A 14,766-nucleotide genomic window follows, 5' to 3' on the forward strand; every position below is an offset into this window, starting at 1 on the left:
CACGGAAAAACCTAAAAACTGGTGACACAGTGACAGGGAGTGATGGGGTTTACTGGGGGGCAGGAGGGCGATTGCGAATGGAAAGTGTGTATACGTGTACTGTGTCAGTGTAGTGTATGTGCAACTCACTTTTAGATGCCCTCTCTCCGCACTCTGGAACTGAAAAGGATTCCAGGAGGGGAGATGGCATCACTTCCTCTGCCTGTGTTTACAATTCACAGGCAGGGGAAGCATTTCATTCGCCAGAACCAATCAGCAGGTCCAGGCCATAAATCATAGCCTGGACCTGAAGACTGTTCGGTTCTGCAACTAATCCGATCTTTGGGGGCGCGCTCGTGCCCCCTGCCTGTGGACGTGAGCGATGTATGGGCAGAGCTGCCAACCCGCCAAAGCAAAATTTACTGGCAGAACTAGAAAAATTTACAAACGGCAGCAATTTTTTATTGGCACTGCAAAAAAGTACCTAAAAATACAGTTTTCAGTGCTAAACAGTGCAAATATCAATATTTAAAGTGGAAGTAAACTCCCCTATCATTTTCATCCAAGGAAGCTGCCAACTTTGCCTCTGTTTAATCTTCAGCTGCCACGGTGCTGCACATGTGATCCGTTATGACACCAGCCATTAGGAATGAGCTTCGAGTTCGAGTCGAACCCATGTTCGCCTTGAACATTGCCTGTTCGCCTGTTCAGCGAACAGTGAACAATTTGGGCTGTTCGCGGCAAACTCGAAAAGCCGGAACACCCTGTACAAGTCTATGGGAGAAATCTAAAGTGCTCATTTTAAAGGCTAATATGCAAGTTACTGTGCTAAAAAGTGTTTGGGGACCCGGGTCCTGCCCCAGGGGACATGGATCAATGCAAAAAAAAGTTTTAAAAACTGACGTTTTTTCAGGAGCAGTGATTTTAATAATGATTAAAGTGAAATAATAAAAGCGTAATATTCCTTTAAATTTCATACCTGGGGGGTGTCTATTGTATGCCTGTGAAGGGGTGCATGTTTCCCGTGCTTAGAACTCTGCACAAAGTGTAATTTCGCAAGGAAAAATAGTCTCTGCACAATGGATATTAAGGGGAACCCTGCCCCCTCTGACGCTGGTGAGGAAAGCCATGGGGTTCCCCAGTGACGTATGGGTGACCCCGCCCTCCCTCCGTATATAAGAAACGTCAGCGCTGGGATCCCCGCAGTGTCTCCGCAGTGGAGACAGAAGACGGATGCATGTATGGACAGCGCTGGACTGAAAATCACCCGTCGCTGGATCAGATCAGCCATCGCTGGACCCGGGAGAGATGATCATCCATCGCTGGATAGCAAGAGTGGATTAGCACCGCTGGAATCTTTTTTTTATTTTTAGTAAAGGAATTTTTCAAAAGTGTGTTTGTCTTATTTAACCATTTTTACACTTTCCAAACAGGGGGGGGCGGGATCTGGGGGACCCCTTGTTAAAGGGGTCTTCCAGATTCTGATAAGCCCCCCGCCCGCAGACCCCCACAACCACTGGCCAGGGTTGTGGGGATGAGGCCCTTGTCCCCATCAGCATGGGGACATGGTGCTTTGAGGGGTCACAGACCCCCAAAGCATCCTCCCAATGTTGAGGGCATGTGGCCTGGTACGGTTCAGGAGGGGGTGGGGCGCTCTCTCCCGCTATTTTCCTGCAGCCTGCCAGGTTGTGTTTTCGGATAAAGGGTCTGGTATGGATATTTAGGGGGACCCCCACGTCAATTTTTTTTTAAATTTGACACGGGGTTCCCCTTAACTACTTCCCACCCGGCCAATGCACATATACGGCCGGGGTGGGAGCCGCCTACTCCTGATATGACGTTCAGGAACGTCATTCAGGAGTAGCGGGATCGCGCGCGCGCCCGCGCAGCGGCGCAATCCCGATGCGCCCGTGTCACCCGGACACGGCGCATCTCAGATCGGCAGGAGGGCTCTGTGATTGGCCCTCCTGATCACATGACGGCCGTGTCCAATCACGGCCGTCATGTGATGTAAACAAACAGCCGGTTGCTAGGCAATCGGCTCCTCCTCTCCTCACACAGAAGTCATCGCTGTGGAGAGGAGAGCAGATCGCTGCAGCCGGCTGCTGATCAGTGAGTATGAGCTGCTTTTTACAGCTTTTTACTCACTGATCACCAGTCTAGTGTACACAGTAAACACACCACACAGTAAACACATCACACAGTATAAACACAATGTCCCCACACATGTCCCCAAAACATACATGTCCCCAAATAATAAAAACACATGTCCCTAATAATAAAAACATGTCCCCCACATATGTCCCACTAAAATCACATGTCCCAATGATTATCTGCACACATATGTACGTGATCACCTGCACACATATGTACATGATCATTTGCGTACATATGTCCGTGATCACACAAACCAATTATTATACACTTAACGGATTTTTTTTTACCAAAAACATGTAGCAGAATACATTTTGGCTTAAATTTATGACAAAATTTGATTTTATTGGATTTTTATTGAAGTAGAAAAAAGAAAATATTGTTTTTTTTTCCAAATTTCCGCTTTTTTGCGCTTATATCGCAAAAAATAAAAAACGGAGTCGTGAATAAATACCACCAAAATAAAGCTCTATTTGTGCGAACAAAATGATAAAAATTTCATTTGGGTACTGTGTAGCATGACCGCGCAATTGTCACTGAAAGCGCTAGAGCGCTGAAAGCTGAAAATTGGGCTGGGAAGGAAGGGGGCGAAAGTGCCCTGTATTGAAGTGGTTAATATCCATACCATGCAGAGCTCAGTCAGACGGCTCCAGCTTGGTGGCTCTGGTTTTATCCTGCGAACATATTACAGGAGACGGTCATAGGCTGCGGACATGATACAGGAGACGGTCATAGGCTGTGGACATGATACAGGAGATGGTCATAGGCTGCGGACATGATACAGGAGACTGTCATAAGCTGCGGACATGATACAGGAGACGGTCATAGGCTGCGGACATGATACAGGAGACGGTCATAGGCTGCGGACATGATACAGGAGACAGTCATAGGCTGCGGACATGATACAGGAGACAGTCATAGGCTGTGGACATGATACAGGAGACGGTCATAGGCTGCGGACATATTACAGGAGACGGTCATAGGCTGCGGACATGATACAGGAGACGGTCATAGGCTGCAGACTTATTACAGGAGACAGTCATAGGCTGTGGACATGATACAGGAGACGGTCATAGGCTGCGGACATGATACAGGAGACGGTTATAGGCTGTAGACATATTACAGGAGATGGTCATAGGCTGCAGACATATTACAGGAGACGGTCATAGGCTGCAGACATATTACAGGAGATGGTCAGAGACTGCAGAAGTAGTACAGGAGATGGTCAGAGACTGCAAACATAGTACAGGAGATGGTCAGAGACTGCAGACATAGTAAAGGAGATGGTCAGAGACTGCAGACATAGTACAGGAGACCAAATGTGCTCACTACTTACTCAGATAAAAATATATGAATAAACACCTCAAGACCATCAAGCACAATACATAATCAATTATATTATGACCATACAGCATACACACACTATACAGACACATTGTACAAACACAATATACAGCAGCACTTTTTATCTGAAAATTAGCCAAATCATATTGCTGCTGCCTCCCCTCTCCTGACATGCTGGGATTTGTAGTGCCCCAGACACATAAGGTGGTAACTCTGGAAAGGACAGGCTGGCTGTGCCTGGACTGGACTGGTGAGCACTGCAGGCAATAGGTAGAGATTGGGGAGATCTCAGGAAGCAAAACAGAAGCAAAGCAGATCTCATCTGACACAAAAAAAAAGATCTACTACTGTACACAAGCTCATCCTCTGCTCCCTCCTGCCCACTAAGACAAGGCAATGCCACAACTGTATTTTGCTCAACTTTGGTAATAGCTAAGACCATTCTGCTGACGTATATCGGTGTGAGCCAGCCAGCAAATGGTTAAAAATGTCTACAGGTAACCAGTTTTGAGTTACAGAAGAGGTCTAGTGCTCGAATTATTACTCGTACTCTAACGATCGCAGAAATACCTCACATGTGTGGTTTGAAAACCATTTTCATATGTGGGGCGTGACTGACATATGCATTCGCTTCTGCGCCCGAGCTTCGCTGGACGGAGCGCTTTAAAAAAAAAAAAATTCTTATTTATTTTACTTTTTATATTTATTTTTTACATTGTCCTTTTAAAAAAAAAAACTTTTATTTCTATTACAAAGAATGTAAAATCGCTTGTAATAGTAAAATAGCATGACAGAACCTATGAGAACTGGGTCAAAAACTCCTCAGATCTCATACACAAAAATGCAAAAAACACAAAAATGTCCCCGGTAAGACCATTGGGCGGAAGCGACGTTTGACGTTGTTTCTGCCATCCAATGTTGTGGAGGCGAGCGGGGTCTATCTTTCCCTCACTCGGCATCCAGCCTGTGAGGGGAGACGACCCAGTCGTTTCCGACGCTACTGATGGCTCCGGTAAGCACCGGAGATGACTGGAACGCGGTGGGAGGGGGTCTTCCCACCCAGTGGCTGCTGATGTTCCAAATTTTTGGGGGACGCAAACAAATGAAAAAATTCAGAAAAAAACATCAATTGCAGCCTCACTGTGCCCATCAAACGCAGCCACTGTGTCATGAAATGCCTCCAGTGTGCCCCATCAAATGCTGCCACTGTGCCCATCAAATGCTGCCACTGTGCCCTTAAAAAGTTGCCACTGTAACCCCCCCGCTTGCTCGCAGTCGCAGCCTACCCGGCACTTACCCTGTCTCAGGCAGCAGGTAACAACGGCGAGTGGTGGGACCTTGAAGCAGATCAGACAGCGGCTTCTGTTTCCTCCATGCTTCTCCTCCCCTTCTCCTGATAGGCGTCCAATCACAGCACCTGTCCTTTACAAAAAACACAAGAAGTTTCCCCAGGGGTTTTTTAGCAGCAGAAGAATTTGTATAAAAATGGTTGATGTAAAAAAATCATTTATTTAACAGACAATAATAATAATTTCAAATGAACAATGATTGAAATCGCAAGGGTCGAAATGCATCAGGGTTTTCCATGTGGATACAAATGTTACAAATACAATTGGCAAACCATGCTTGTACATAGAGTGTTTTTTGCTATGAGTGATGTTCCATGTTTGTTTTTGTGTCGCACCACCTATATGGATGATTTATCATTGTTCATTTGAAATTATTATTGTCTGTTAAATAAATGATTTTTTTACATCAACCATTTTTATACAAATTCTTTGTTGCTGAAAAACCCCTGGGGAAACTTCCTGTGTTTTTTGTAAAGGACAGGTTCTGTGATTGGACGACTATCAGGAGAATGGGAGGAGAAGCATGGAGGAAACAGAAGCCACTGTCTGACCCGCTGCAAGGTCCCACCACTCGCCGTTGTTACCTGCTGCCTGAGACAGGGTAAGTGCCGGGTAGGTTAAAAATAGTTTATTGAACAGCTCCGGGGGTCTTCTTCCGTCTTGGGGGGTCTTCTCGCCGGACTCCTCCGCTATCTTCTGCTAGCTCTTTTACTAGCGGAGGAGCCCGGTTTTCTTCTTCGCCACTGCCCAGGGGTCTTCTTCCGACTTCGGGGGTCTTGTCCCCCTCTTCGGGGGTCTTGTCCCCCTCTTTGGTTCTTCTTGCCGGGCCTCCGCACCTTCTTCTAGCTCTTTTACAAGCGGTGGCCCGGTCTTCTATCGCCGCTGTCTTTGCCGCCTTCTGTTCTTCTCTTCTCTTCTTCTCATCTTGAGCTGTTGACTCGTCGCTGTCTCTGGCCACAATGACAGGGACGCGGCGTGCTGCGACATATATAGGGACATCGCCAGAGGATGCTGCGACTGTGACATCATAATGGGCGGGGACATCACCCGGCGATGTCCCTATATAAGTCGCCGCACGCCGCGTCCCTGTCATTGTGGCCAGAGACAGCGACGAGTCAACAGCTCAAGATGAGAAGAAGAGAAGAACAGAAGGAGGTGAAGACAGCGATGACAGCTGCGATAGAAGACCGGGCCACTGCTTGTAAAAGAGCTAGAAGAAGGCGCGGAGGCCTGGCAAGAAGAACCAAAGAGGGGGACAAGACCACCAAAGTCGGAAGAAGACCCCTGGACGGCGACGAAGAAGAAAGCCGGGCTCCTCCACTAGTAAAAGAGCTAGCAGAAATAGCGGAGGAGTCCGGAAAGAAGACCCCCCAAGACGGAAGAAGACCCCCGGAGCTGTGCAATAAACTATTTTTAACCCTTGTGTGTTGTGTTTTTTTTAATATTTTTTTCACAGGTGAATGGGTAGGGGTACATTGTACCCCATACTCATTCACATAGGGTGGGGGGCCGGTATCCGGGGGCTCCCTTATTAAAGGGGGCTCCCGGATGCCGATAATCCCCCCGACCACAGACCCCAACAACCAACGGCCAGCGTTGTCGGGAAGAGGCCCTTGTCCTCATCAACATGGAGACAAGGTGCTTTGGGGTGGGGGGCCACAGGGCCCCCCACCCTCTTTCCTGACCAGCCGGGTAGCGTGCTCGAATAAGGGTCTGATATGGACCTGGGGGGGACCCCCACACCGTTTTTTCAGCGTAGGGCTTCCCCTTTAAGTCCATACCAGGTGGCAGGGCCAGCGACACTTCCTTCGCTAGTCCCGGCTACCTGGAGCCACGCTCAAAATGAACTGAGTTTTCTCCGTGCGGGAAAAGTCCTTTCATTTCAAAAGTACGGCGGACTAGCACACACACGGCCGTATTGTCATGTTTTGACATGTTTTGGTGCAAAACTACTTTCTAAGTCCGCCGGACTTTTGGGTAAAAAAAGTCCGCCAGAGCCCACACACTGGCGGATTTCCCACCGGATTGTTTGATCGTGTGTACGCGACATAAGGGCGTAAATTTTTGATTTCACTCCTCACTACCTATCACAGTTTGGAAGGCCATAAAATGCCAAGATGGCACAAACCCCCCCTAAATTACCCCATTTTGGAAAGTAGACACCGCAAGCTATTTGCTGAGAGTCATGATGAGTATTTTTCAGCTCTCAATTGTTTTTGAAAATGAAGAAAGAAAAGAAAAATGTATGTATTTTGTTTTCTTTTTCAATTTTCAAAACTTTGTGACAAAAAGCAAGGTCTGCAAAATACTCACCATACCTCTCAGCAAATATCTTGAGTGTCTACTTTCCAAAATGGGGTCATTTGGGGGAATTTTGTGCTATCTGGGCACTCCATGGCCTCCGGAAGTGTGATAGGCAGTGAGGAGTGAAATCAAAAATTTACACCCTTTGAAATCCTGAAGGCGGTGCTTGGTTTTTGGGGTCCCATACGCATTAAGGTGCACAAACAGTCCCACACATGCGATATCCCCGTACACAGGAGAAGCAACAGAATGTATTTTGGGGTGTAATTTCACATATGCCAATTGTCATGTTTGAGCAATATATCATTTAGTGACAACTTTGTGCAAAAAGTATTTTTTTTAAAGCAAAGGCCCTACAGATTAAAATGGTGGGTGTTTCATTTTTTTTTTTTCACACAGTATTTGCGCAGCTATTTTTCAAACGCTTTTTTTTTTAAAACTCACTTTTTTTAATTTTAATGCATTAAAAAACATTATATTGCCCAAATGTTTGATTAAACAAAAAATATGATCTTAGGCCGAGTACATGGATACCAAACATGACATGCTTTAAAATTGCGTAGAAAAGTGCAGCGGCGACAAACTACATCAATTTTTAAAAGCCTTTAAACGCCTATACAGGTTACCGCTTTAGATTTATGGAGAAGGTCTAATGCTAGTGCCCTCAATCTGATCTTCACGGTGATATCTCACATGCATGGTGCAATTGCTCTTTACATATGACGCCAAACCCACGCTTGCATTCGCCTTTGCACAAGAGCAGGGGGAGACAGGGGTGCTTTTTTTATTATTATTTATTTTGCTTATTTTATTTTAAACTGTTCCTTTCATTTATATATATATTTTTTTCATCATTTTTATTGTTATCTCAGGAAATGTAAATATCCCCTATAAAAGCAATAGGTAGTAACAGGTACTCTTTTTTGAAAAAATTAGGGTCTATTAGACCTTAGATCTCTCCTCTGTCCTCAAAGCATCTGACCACACCAAGATCGGTGTGATAAAATGCTTTCCCAATTTCCCAATGGTGCTGTTTACATCCGGCGAAATCTAAGTCATGAAATGCTTGTAGCTTCTGGTTTCTTAGGCCATAGAGATGATTGGAGACATTCTGGTCTCTGATCAGCTCTATGGTCAGCTGGCGGAACCACCGGCTGCATTCCCAGGTTCCCTGTTGGGACAGGAGAGCCTGGGGAAACCATGGAAGATGGTGGGGGAAACATTCCCTCCCACTGCTTGTAAAAGCAGTCTAGAGGCTAATTAGCCACTAGGATTGATTTTACATGAAAGCCGACTGCTGGCTGAAAAGAATGATACCAAGATGATACCTAAACCTGCAGGCATCATTCAGGTATAACCAGGCATGTACAGGCCATTGGGACTACAGGGAGTTTCCCGGTGGGCCGATGGCTCAGTGGGCCGTTTTCAGTGACAAAGTAATGGCTGTGCGGCTTGACCTCAACTTCACGCAGTGATGTGAGAAAAATGAGAAAATTACAGAGGAGAATAAGTGAAATAATAAAAGAGGTTAGTGAGGACTCCTTATGTTATGCTACTTATGTTTTTTTGCCCAATTACGTATAGTTTTTATATACTGTTTTTGTGCTTGTTTTCAAAATTAAAGTGGGCTGGTCTGGATGAAGTCCAGGGCCAAATTTTTGTCCCAGTCCAGCCCTGGGTATAACCACTCAAAGCCCAGCAACATACCAGTATGTTGCTGGTCCTTGTTGGGCATATATTCTAATCTTTTTTTTCATGCAGCCTGTGGGCTGAACGAAAAAAGATATTGATCGGTGGGTATGCCCACCATTAGAATACTTCCCTTCATCCACCCACTTCTAATGATGGGCATACATGCACCATTTATATATGCCGAAGCATGGGGGCATCCGCCCCAAAAGGTAGGTGCAAATTGCTCTTCCACCCCTGCTGCCCCCATGCTTCGGCATATATGCTCTTTTTTTAACTGTGTTGGTGAAATCACCTCCTACAGTGCTGGAGTCACGGCTCTATGTATCGTGGGAGCAAATGCTGTTGCTGTCAAGATAAATAAAACCACGCTGCAGCCAAATGACGTACCTGCTAAGCAAATGATGGTTCACAATAAAAAAAGTAACATTACAGTATAACAGTAAGACTTACCATACCTGCAAAGCAAATAAAAAAAAATTGTAAAAAATAAAACATTTTTTAACGCAACCTGTGCCTAAAATATATATATGCCGAAGCATGGGGGCATCCTCCCGCAAAAGGTAGGAGCAAATCGCTCATCCACCCCTGTTGACCCCATGCTTCGGCATATATGCTTTTTTTTTTAACTGTGGTGGTGAAATCACCTCTCACAGCGCTGGAGTCACGGCTTTATGTATCGTGGGAGCAAACACTGTTGCTTTCAAGATAAATAAATCCGCCCTGCAGCCAAATGGCGTACCTGCTAAGCAAATGATGGTTAACAATAAAAAAAAAGTAACATTACAGTATAACAGTAAGACCTTACCATACCTGCAAAGCAAATAAAAAATAAAATAGTAAAAAATAAAACATTTTTTAACGCAGCCTGTGCCTAAAATATACGCCCCTTTTTAACTAATGACACCACCAAGCTTCTAATTCACTCCCTCGTCATCTCTCGCCTAGACTACTGCAACTCCCTCCTTGTTGGATTACCTTTACACAGACTATCCCCCCTCCAGTCCATAATGAATGCCGCTGCCAGACTCATCCACCTTACCAGCCATTCAGTGTCCTCCACTCCTCTCTACCAATCCCTGCACTGGCTTCCACTCACCCAACGAATAAAATTCAAAGTACTAACAATAATTTACAAAGCCATCCATAACTCTGCCCCCAGCTACATCACTGACCTAGTCCCAAAATACCAACCAAACCGCCCTCTACGGTCATCCCAAGACCTCCTGCTCTCTAGTTCCCTTGTCACCTCCTCCCATGCTCACCTCCAGGATTTCTCCAGAGCTTCTCCCATCCTTTGGAACTCCCTACCCCAATCTGTCCGACTGTCCCCTAATCTATCCATCTTTAGACGATCCCTGAAAACCCTTCTCTTCAAAGAAGCCTATTCTGCTTCTAACTAACACTGTTTTACTTTCTCCATCAGCTCACCCCCCACAGCTATTACCTCTTGTATCAATTGCCCCTTCCTTTTTAGATTGTAAGCTCTAACGAGCAGGGCCCTCTGATTCCTCTTGTGCCAAATTGTAATGTAAATGTAATGTCTGCCCTCATGTTGTAAAGCGCTGAGCAAACTGTTGGCGCTATATAAAACCTGTATAATAATAATATAAATAATAATAATAATATGCCGAAACGACAACTATTTTTTTTTGTTTTTAGATTTTTTTGTGTTTTTTTTATTAATTTTTTTACTATTTTTATATTTTTACACTTTTTTATGTAACTGTAACAGTTCTTTTTTTTTTATAATTCTTTATTTAATATTTTTTTATACACAAAATATAAAACTCACATAATTAAACATGGTGTTCGAGGAAAAAACATCATAAACCTTAAGCCTTGAGGGGATTCCCTTTTTAATACCCATTTCTGAGCTGGCGGGGGGGGGGGGGGGTATCCACCTTTCCCCACACTGTCTTCTCCTTTCCCCTCCAGGCTGATAAAAATATAATACTTCTTTCTCCTTGTTAAATACACCCACTTGATTCCTTTATTTCCCCCTTCCCATTCCCACCTCATCCCTCTCCCCCCCCCCCCCCCCTGCTATAGCCCTACTGCCTCACTATATTTCTTCGTTAATTTTTACAATTTCCATTGTTCCCATTTCTTTTGGAATTTCTTTTTTCCACTCTCCTCATCTTCTTCCCATCCCTCCATTCTATACATATCTTCTACTCTTTCTATCCATTCCCTCAGTTTTGGAACTTCTACCTGTTTCCAATTTTTTGGAATCAGACTCTTTGCCGTGTTTATTAAATGACCTATGAGGGCCTCTTTATACTTTTGGGTTGGGGTATCTGTACCGTGGAAAAGACATGTCCAAGGGTTTTCTGGTATCTGAGTTCCTGTTATTATTTTTATCAGATCTAATATTTCTCTCCAGAACTTTCAAATTTTTGAGCATTCCCACCAAATGTGTGCCGCATTCCCTTGTTGTCCACACCCTCTCCAGCAATTCCCGGATTGATCTTCTTGATATCTCATCATCATATCTGGTGTCCTATACCACCTAACAAAGCTTTTATAATTAATTTCTATTGTGCTAAGGTTTTTAGATGTCCCGTGTGTAAAGTGCAAAATTTTTTCTATAATCTGTTTCTCCCCTCGTGGTCCTATTTCTTCTTCCCATTTTTTTATATAGATGGGTACCTCCATCTCATCCATTCCTCCCAGCATCTTATATATCTGCGAGATGTTTACCCTTATTATTTTCCCTTCGCACATCCGTTCTAAAGCATTTAGGTCTTCTCCACTTCTCAACGGTTGCGGCAATGATGAGACAAAATGTCTGAGCTGGAGATACCGCCATCCATCTATATCCATATACTCCTTTCCTTTTTGTAGTGTTTCTAAAGTGATTATTTTGCCCTCTTTTATTATGTGTCTCAATTGAGTGTCTTCTCTTTTAATCCAATGCCCTCCCATAGTGCTCTTCCCCGGTGGAAATAAATTATTTTCTTTTAAAGCCATTAATGGAGAATTGTATTTCCATTTATTATGTTTATGAATTCCGTCCCATATTCTAAACACGTTTTTTGTAAGTGCAAGTGTTGTTGGTCCTAGTGATCTATATTTTGGGGGTATCCAGATTTCCCTTCCTAATCGTGTCTCTGCTGAACTGTGTTCTATTGCCACCCATCTCTTTTCATTGTCTAGTTTTGTCCACTCCGCCACCCGTGTTAACACTATAGATTCATAATATTTCTTAAAGTCCGGTACTTTTAAACCTCCCCTCTCTTTTCCCAGTTGTAATACCTTTAAGGCTATTCTAGGTTTCTTATTTTTCCAAATAAGCTTGGTTATTAAGGATTTAATGATATTAAAATAGATTGGAGGGATATATATCGGTAACATCTGTAGCTTGTATAGTATTTTTGGTTGTATGATCATCTTTAGGGCATTTATCTGACCCATCCAGGACAATGGTTTCATCATTATTTTTTTCGTATCTTTTCTTACTTCATCCTGTAGGGGGATATAATTTACCTCATAGATTTTCCTTAATGAGGCTACCAATTTTATGCCGAGATATTTAATTTCCTTCTTCCACAGGAAGGGAAATTCCCCCTTAATATTCTGTTCTTCTTTATTGCTCATATTGACATTCATCACTTCTGTTTTCTTTAAGTTTATTTAAAAATTTGATAATTCTCCATACTGCTCGATCGTCTTTACCAAGTTTGGCATAGAGATTCTAGGTTTCGTCACATAAAATAGGACATCATCCGCAAATGCGGCTACCTTATGTGTCTCTTCCCCGACCTCTATTCCTCCTATCTCAGGATTTTTCCTCACTGTCTGCAACAGTGGTTCTAATGTCAATACAAACAGTATAGGTGATAATGGGCATCTCCTCACCTGCTGTACAGCAGAAATCAGACTGAGGGTGGGAGGAGCTGTGCTGCCAGCCGATTAGGCTCCTGCCCTGAAGTTGTGCCGCTACTTTTTTTATTAAGTATAAATTTGTATTGTTTTGCTGCATAATAAAAGGTTAAACAGTATATATTAGAGATGAGCCTCATTTTTCTCATACCACAAATCTTCAACATAAAAAAAGTTCATGGTATAATGCAGGGGTCTGCAGACCTTATAAACAAAGGGCCACTTTTATGGCTTTAGGGGGGTCAGACTGTGGCCAGTAGGAATAAATAATGCCCCTTCCTTAGTTTTAGTGAAAGGAATGGTGCCACATCATTAGTGTCAGTATAAGGAATGGTGCCCCATCATTAGTGTCAGTATAAGGAATGGTGCCCTATCATTGGTGTCAGTATAAGGAATTGTACCCCATCATTGGTGTCAGTGTAAAGAATGGTGTCCCATCCTTGGTTTTAGTGAAATTAATGGTGCCCTATCATTGGTGTCAGTCGAATGAATAGTGCCCCATCATTGATTGCTGTAAGTGGAAGGAATAGTGCCCCATCATTGGTGTCAGTGGAAGGAATGGTGCCCTATCATTGGTGTCAGTGGAAGGCATAGTGCCCCATCATTGGTGTCAGTGGAAGGAATGGTGCCCTATCATTGGTGTCAGTGGAAGGAATGATGCCCCATCATTAGTGTCAGTATATGGAATGGTGCCCCATCATTGATGTTGGTGTAAAGAATGGTGCCCCATCCTTGGTTTTAGTGAAAGGAATGGTGCCCTATCATTGGTGTCAGTCGAAGGAATAGTGCCCCATCATTAGTGTCAATGGAAGGAATGGTGCCCCATCATTAGTGTCAATGGAAGGAATGGTGCCCTATCATTGGTGTCAGTGGGAGGAATATTGTCTCAAGGGAGAGATAAGGGCAAGAAAAGGGCCACATTTGGCCCCTAGGCCACAGTTTGGTAACCACTTCTATAATGCATTGTAAACATGTGCAAAACATGGTGGGCCGTGACCTCTCTCCATGTTGCACAGAGAGGTCCGTCTTGCGTCATGCCCAGGAGGAAGAGATATCTGTGTGGGCTTTCTGCTCCCTTTATAGCTACTCCCAGCAAGCTTCATGTTACAGAAAAGATCCCTGGGATGTGTAATCTTAGGGTACATTGTTGCAAAGCAACTATCTGAAGGAGAACTATTCATCCCACAATCCACTCCATTGGGCACATGAATATGAGGTCACTGATCAACGGGTAGGTGTGGCCGCCAGCCCTATTCACTATAATGACAGGTCACCAGTGGCTGAACCTACAGCTCTCTGCACAGCCAGCATTTACCTGCAGTGATCGCTGCCTGGCGACAACAAAGTGTGCCCAGCAGTGATCACCACAGGTAATCACTGGCTGTGCAGAGAGCTGTAAATAGGTGCGGCCATTGGCGAACTATCATTATCTTAAATGGATGGCAGCTGTACCTACTCACTGAGAGCCCCAGGAGGAACTGCTGCTACAAGTCCCATTGGATCTAACCGCCATGGTGATTGTAGCCTATGTACAGTATGTGCTGTGTGGGGGGTTGTGGGAGAGGTGCTTTGGGCGGTGCAATTGAAATCTAAGGGGGCGCAGCCTATCGCAGCACCCCACTAGATTTGGCCATGCAGCATTTACACACCTGGCACCCCTGAATTCTCTACTGCTGGTGCTATTGCAAACATTGCAGCCCTAGCATTCCTCCAGATGTGCATTTGTCTAGCTTGTCAATGCAGGCTGCTGCATTTGCTATGCTTGCATGGCATCCCCGGCATGGTTACAGACTTGAATCTGTTGGGCTTGTCTGAGCCAGCTGTTGTGGCAGCTGTGTTTGCATGGCATCCTCTACATCCTTCCCATAGGTGTGCACTATTGCATTAGGGTGTGTACCCTAATGTTCAAACACACATGCCTTTCTCTGCAGCCTCAGCTGTATGGGGCAGTGAATGAATGGGGGGGGGGGGGGGGTGCTCTGTGCTGAGTGACTTCCTATTCATTCACAAATGGAAGCATAGTAAATACAGTTTACTATGCTTCTGTTCTGAATGGACACAG

Source organism: Lithobates pipiens, unplaced genomic scaffold (genome assembly GCF_037356315.1).
Source record: "Lithobates pipiens isolate NorthernLeopardFrog02 unplaced genomic scaffold, aLitPip1_a1.2 Scaffold_8, whole genome shotgun sequence".
NCBI lineage: Eukaryota > Metazoa > Chordata > Amphibia > Anura > Ranidae > Lithobates > Lithobates pipiens.